The sequence below is a fragment of the Nicotiana attenuata genome, unplaced genomic scaffold (assembly GCF_001879085.1).
Source record: "Nicotiana attenuata strain UT unplaced genomic scaffold, NIATTr2, whole genome shotgun sequence".
Classification (NCBI taxonomy): Eukaryota; Viridiplantae; Streptophyta; class Magnoliopsida; order Solanales; family Solanaceae; genus Nicotiana; species Nicotiana attenuata.
In genome coordinates this window covers 620582-627719 of record NW_017670381.1, presented here as the reverse complement: position 1 = coordinate 627719, position 7138 = coordinate 620582, and the positions used below count along the sequence as shown (strand labels likewise).

General features: G+C 33.4%; 1 long non-coding RNA gene across 1 annotated transcript; it reads right to left on the bottom strand.

The window, feature by feature from the left end:
- Positions 1-4811: 4811 nt before the first annotated feature.
- LOC109238641 lies at positions 4812-6896 on the bottom strand. Its single transcript, XR_002069765.1, has 2 exons — positions 6827-6896; positions 4812-6416 (listed from the first exon to the last, which is right to left on the bottom strand). It is a non-coding gene; the product is annotated as an uncharacterized LOC109238641 (long non-coding RNA).
- Between the last annotated feature and the right edge of the window lie 242 nt (positions 6897-7138).

Here is a 7138-nt window from a genome sequence, read left to right as displayed (position 1 = left end):
ATCACTTGCCTCCTTTATTTATGATTATTTTTGATCATTTTGCTCATCTTCTTTTATCAAGAAGTGTTATTTTGAAACCGATTGTCTATATGCTTTTAAGCTTACCATAGACTTTGTCCTTCTAGGACTTAATAGGAGCATTTGCAATGAGAATATAGTTACTTTCTTTGGGTCAGCAAATGCGTCTGACATGCTTTGCAATAAATTGCACATGAATTATCTTTTTATGAACTTCAAGTTCATATTATCTTATTCGAGGATCTATATGAACAAATGATAATTCATTCCACGTAACTTTTTCTCAACTGTTTATCATGTCTCCCCCTCATGTTAGAAAAACTAACTTGTTTCCTCAACTTTGAGAACTCATCTTTGTGTTTTATGGTGTTAATCAAAATATACACCGCACATCAATAATAATAAGATGGAATTATTTGGTTCCTGGCCCTGAACCACTTGTGAGGGGAGAATGTAATATACTTTTGTATATAACCTATATCAAACTGATATAGATAACTTTGTTCCCATAAGCAATAGTTTAGCTATTAAATGGAGGCACTCAATAAATCATTTTGCTAAACCAACTATGATGTAAACCAACTTATCAAGAAGAAGTATCTTGAATAAAAAATCTGGAAATTATGCTCTATATTAAATTATTGAGTAAGTTACCTCGCAAACACCAGGTTGCCGGTCAATAATAATTGCAACCATCTCATAGATGCATCTTATGTGGTATACATGGCAGGTGAATGGGCTCATATTCACCTTTGATATTTCCAGCATTCATGGGATTCAATCCCAATTTTAGTTGGTATATTAATTAATGAGAACATGCAACATAAGAGAATTCGTAAAGAACTTTCTAGTTCTTTAATATTTACCCATGTGAATTCTCTTTTATTTTCGCACATCATACTTAAAATTGATATGGGTAAACCAATTATGCCACTGAATAAATTATCAATATTGATAAACTTCAGGTTTACACCATGATGTGTGCAATTATGAATAAACTCCAAGTTTATTATGATTGGGTTTTTATATCAATAAATATCACTTCATTGTGGTATTCTTTTATTTATGTAGTACAAATTGGAGAATAAAGCGGGTAGCTTTTCACATACATATTACCCCGCTACAAGTTGTAGTAATAGAAGATATTAAATCTTTTCTTTATTTATAGTCTCAATATAATCAACCGCTTTCGCGTATACTTTGGAAACTGAATAAGTTTCTTTGAGACTTACTACAACACAATACCTTATTGGTAATTAATTGTGTTTCTCCAAAATAGTATAATTGGCTCTTGTAGAGTTCTCAATTAATTTTGTACTACCACATATTCATCAACATCCATATGGTGAATATCTTTTTTAAAGAGAAAGTTATACCATTATGGTTATGGTCAAAATTATATGGAAGATATGTTTCTTGCATTAATGTTATTCTTTAATAATCACATTACCAAAATATTTTGGCGTACAATAGGTACGTGATCAATGACCATTCATGCCATAATAATGACATTGTTTTCTTATATCATCTCAAACCTCCCTCTAAAGGTGAGTGTGGTATATTCACTACCATTAGCACGTTCATATTCTTCCAAGAATGAATATGTATTCATAAATAAGATGTTGTCACATTCACATCATGAATGGACCATAATCATCTATATGTGCTTTATAAAATCTCATGTCAAATCGATGACAAATATTACTTTCACAGAGTGAAGGATTATTTTGAGAATCCTTATTATTCTCATTATCACAATGATGACGATTATAATTTCGTCTATTGCCACGTCCACATCTATTAATACCTTCACAGTAATAATTTTGTCTTCTTTCAGACTTATCACATATTGCTATCACATTCTCTTAAGGGAATGAGAATGGAGCAAATTCAATGGGACGGGTTTTCACTTCTTGTGCTCACGATCATACATGACTTTGATCATGGCAAGACATAGGAATTTTACCACTTCAGGTGGTTATAATTTCTTACAAACTCCATTAGAGTTGTAATCAAAATTTATTGTCTTTGCTTGTATTTAAAACCAAATTATAGAATAAAAGAGAAAAATACGGTAAAATACTTACCTTAAATCTAGAATTTAAGCATGAAGGAAATTCATATAACAATTGACAATCATTATGATCAATCCCAAAGCTTCTACTCAATTGGTTAGAGTCTCGTGCTGATAACGTGTTATGAAACAATAAAAGAAGAAGAAGAGTATTGTAGAGAAAAGTAGGGAGAGAGAATTCTTATTGATATGGGATGAATTACAATGGGAATAGAATCCTCTATTTATAGGGAGAGGTTGACTTAGCCACCAAGTAATAAACCCTAGAATCTCTCTAAATATGGACATTCACCATAAATAGGATTCTATTTATAACATTATACTTGTTTTATCTAGTGTTATTGCGCCATTTATGGCTCGTTTGGTTCGCTGTATAAAGAAGGCATAATCTGCATTACTAATACGGAAAAGGGCCAAAAATGCCCTTGAACTATTGAAAATAGATCAATTATGCCCCTCGTTTGCCTTTTAGCCCGAAAAAGCCCTTACCGTTAAGCAATTGGAGCAAATATGCCCTTCCCACCTAATAGAGCACCACCTCGGATGAAACCAAATTAAAAAAATACATATTATTGCTGATATGGAACTCCAGCGTGGACAAACCCGCACCCCGACCTAAGACTAATTTGTTATGATTTTAATCCTCGTATATCGTTTTTCGAAGACTAAACAATCGCCAGTGACGCCACTGTCATGGCTGAAGCTTTGAAGACCCATTAGATAAATTGCCTACTTTTGTTTCTTATTCAAATCTCATATTCATATCTAAATCTAAAGCTAAACAAGTGATAACCCACCATGCCTCCACCTCTCTGCATCTTAATCATTCAACCCAAAGTCCACCCCTCCAGGCTGCACGTTGACCGAAAAAAGGAAAACAACCAACATCCTCCACCATTTCTCTCGAGGGACCAAGACCAACCCTAAAAAATCGCTTTCTAAACCATTTCTGAGACCAAATCTGATCATCTCCACCATCTAAAATCCCACCACCCCCGATCAAAAATTGTCACCAGAAAAGGATGATGGTGGAGTGATTTTTGATGATCGGGAAATTTTTTATGATATTTTTAGTCTGGGTCTCTCTTGCTATCGGAGGTCTGCTTTTTTTTTCGCTGATGGAGGCTGGGGGTAGAATTTCTTATGTGCAGATTTTACTAGTGAAGTTGGAAAATGAATCATTACCTTTAGCCGAATATGGAGGCACCTTCTTTTTTCTATTATTGTCGTAAGCTTCAATTTACTATTTTGGTTGGTCACAACTATGTCTAAAAGTTGGTGGTGATAGAGTTGTTGAAGGAGGGATCGGGTGATTGGAAGATTCTAACTTCTGAGGATGTCTGACGTGGTATTCCGTTAGGTGGGAAGGGTATATTTGCTCCCTTTGGTTAACGGTAGGGGCTTTTTCGGGCCAAAAGGCAAACGAGGGGCATAGTTGATCTATTTTCAATAGTTGAAGGGTATTTTTGAACCTTTTCCGTTACTAATATATATAAATTTTATATGAATAATTCATCATTTTATTTCCACTATAAAACTCTGCTTTACTAATACTACCACAACTTAACGCAGAAATAGGTTTTTAAAAACGCGCGCCCCGCGCCCTGCGTTAATTTTTTTAAAAAAATTTAGGACCCGTCCCGTCCCGCCCCATTTGCCATCCATACGTAGCAGACGAAAATATTCCTTTTGATTGGTTGTGTAAGAAAATATAGTCCTATCATATATTTAACATAATTAAAAGTACAATGATTAACTTCTTGTACAAAACTACCTATAACTAATGTAGCATTTGGTTAACCACATCAAACTTTGCATGACCAATGTTGGTTTAAATTATGCAGGAATCTATGTTTTATTTTAATTAAGATATAAAACAAGAATATTCTATTAATACCATCGGCATAAGAATAGTTGAAGACCAAAATGGAATCTAAGTAGACAATCCACTTATAATTAGTCCCAGAATATAATGCCACTAGTTTTCATTAACTGCCGTTTTACTTGTTCCTAATATAATTATAATTTTTTTTTAAATCATGAATTGTCGAGAAATACAAAATTAACACTTCTTTGTCTATCACCCTATTCCAAGATTTAGATTTAGAGGGACAAAAAGTTTGGCAATTCTATGTCTTTGTTTCAATCTTTCAACGAAAATCTCGAAAGATTATAACTAAAGACCAACTTAAAATCTAGAGACCAAAAGAGAAGAAAACACTTTAAAACATAGTCAATGGTTTGGTATGAAGCTATATGTACCACCCAAGCAGAATACAGTTGGTCAATTCCAGATCAAACTACATTATATTAAATGAAAGAATGTATTAAAAAAAAAATATTCAGTTAAGCTTCAATCGGAAAAATATATTTAACTGTTCTCACAACTTTTGGGCTTACTTGGACATGGTTTAATATAACCTCAAGCAATTTTAAAGAGAAATAGACATTAAAGAGAAAAGGTACATGTACATGTTAAACATTCCTGTGATATTGAATACTCCTTCCGTTTCATATTATTTGAGGTAGTTTGACTCGACACGAAGTTTAAAAAAAAAAAAGAAACTTTTGAAACTTATGATCATAAAAGCTTAAGGGGTAAAAGGTTTGTGAGGCCATGCCATTTGTGTGGCTATAAAAGCTTCTCATCAAGGGCAAAAAGGGTAAAATGAAGAGTTTAAAGTTGAATTCTAAATGTATCATTTGTTTTGAAACAAACTAAAAAAGAAAGTAACTCATTTAATATAAAACGGAGGGAGTACTATAAAGAAACATATTGAGCACTATACCCTCATCAACCTTCCTCAAGGACCCCAGTAAAATTTACATCATAGCCTATCTGAACCTTCGACAACGATGGCCTTATAACAAATTATGTAAATTCCACCATTGTATAAAACTGCAGAAAGTATATGTCTTTGAAAGTAACTATAGGATATGAATTGTCACTGTATTTATTGAGTGTTCCATCAGCAGAGGCGGATCCAAGATTTTGAATTGTATTGGTTCAGATTTGCAAATTTATCACATCTCATATAAATTAATGAGTTCCAACACTAGATACGCCCCTGTCCATCAGTCAGCTTACATGGAACCTCCTGCTCTGTCTATCCCCACCTCAAACTCCAGAAATTTACTAAAACATACTTACTACTAAAAGAATGCATCAAGAATAACAACCATAACATGATGCCATCATTAAGTTTTATATTGATCTATTATGGTCTAGCAGTCTGTTCTTATGGAAAATATCTGATAAAATCTATTACTAAATTACAAGATAAAGGAAAGCGATATTTCTTGTAGTGCAACAAGTATGAGACTTCAAAAAAGCCTTCATCATTCATAAGAAAGATGATCACATGCGATGCCACTGGAGCCCAACAAATGAGAAGGCTTCAACAGATAGCATCATTCAAATCTCCGTTCTTAATTGACAATCATCAGGCTTCAACCAAAAGACAAATAGGTGCAAGAAACAATAACACAGAGAATGCTAACCACAAGAGAGTAAAAGATCAAAATGAAAAACAAAAGATGTGCCTCAGAGGTAGTGACAATTAGGTATTCATCATCTTTATATATCAAGATAATACGTGCATAATGCACACATCATAGGCACATTTAGACATGATGAAGAATAATACTTGCATGATCAACAAAACAGTGAAGAAGCAATTATGCTTCTGTAATATATGCATGCAAACAACGAATGACACAACCCCTCAAAAATCATTTCCAAGCAAACAAAACAAGAACAAATGTATAGTATGCAAGTTTAATAGGTGACAATTATAAACATCATCATTCTTGTTTAAGATAGTATGAACCAGAAACACATAATTTCAAAATAAACAAAGCCAACACACAAGCAAACTAGCAAAGTCAAAATATTTCCAGGGCCTCCCCTGCTGAGGTGATTTATGATGACAATCATTCAGCTATCATTCTGTGTGCAACAAATGCAGCACTAGCAATGTCTTAACTAGATATGACACGATGTCTAAATCTAAAGATCACAAATTTATTGCCGGGAAACTCTTTTTAACAACAACAACAAAAAGGAAACTTTTAAAGCGCGGACTTATAAGAAACGTTGTTCTAGCAATTAATTGATCACTAATGGTAGGTTAAGGAAACATAATTACACATCAGATACGAACAATAACAGGAATAGAAATATAAAACAGTAGCAACTGTAATGCTAGTCCGCACTGTAACAATTAACATTAGTATCAAGCATCAGAGAGATTCCCATCGACAAATCATCATCCCCTGTAACGGGTGCTGATGTCCCTGTCTGTTTTATCATCATTTGCAAGGACTAATGCAAAAAAAAAAAAAAAAAATGTTAAGCCAAAAAAGGAAAATTTTGAAAAGGGGTTTTCTACAGACATCTAACAAGAAAGCACCTTTCTTTAGCAGAAACACATCAGATGCCTCAATTAACAAACGCAAAATCAACGAATCAACACCATTAGTTATCTGATTTCATGAAATAAGGCGAAAAAGCTCAAATAAAGATGAAAAAAAAACTAAAAGAGAAACTGATAAAGCCTCAAGCCTCAGATTAAAATTTGTTTCATAGTAAAAATACTCAAAGTATATTTAATGCCATCATAGGCAGAGGCAGATCATTGTTCAGCTCACAATTGAATGCAAGAAAAAAACATAAGCAAAAATTCAAGGGACAAAAGGAAAAAAGAAAGACAGATGAACAAGTGAAATTGATACCCGAAGCGGCGAGCTTAAAGTTTTAGAACTTTGATGGCTAGGGTTTTTGAGTCTGCCGTATGGGTTTAAATAGTTGTAACACGGACTTCAGGGGTTTATTCAGGGCAAAGAGGGGGAATATATTTGCTATGATACCCCTGAAGTTATACTGTATTATTAAGTTCGTCATCTCTTTTTTCCTTTCTAGTTTTGAATGATTTTACACTCTTGGTATGAATTACTCAAATGATTAATGAACCTCACTATTCTTTTTGAAAAAGAATAGTATATCTTTTTAAGCTTGATTTTTCACACATTTGTAATACGGAGAAG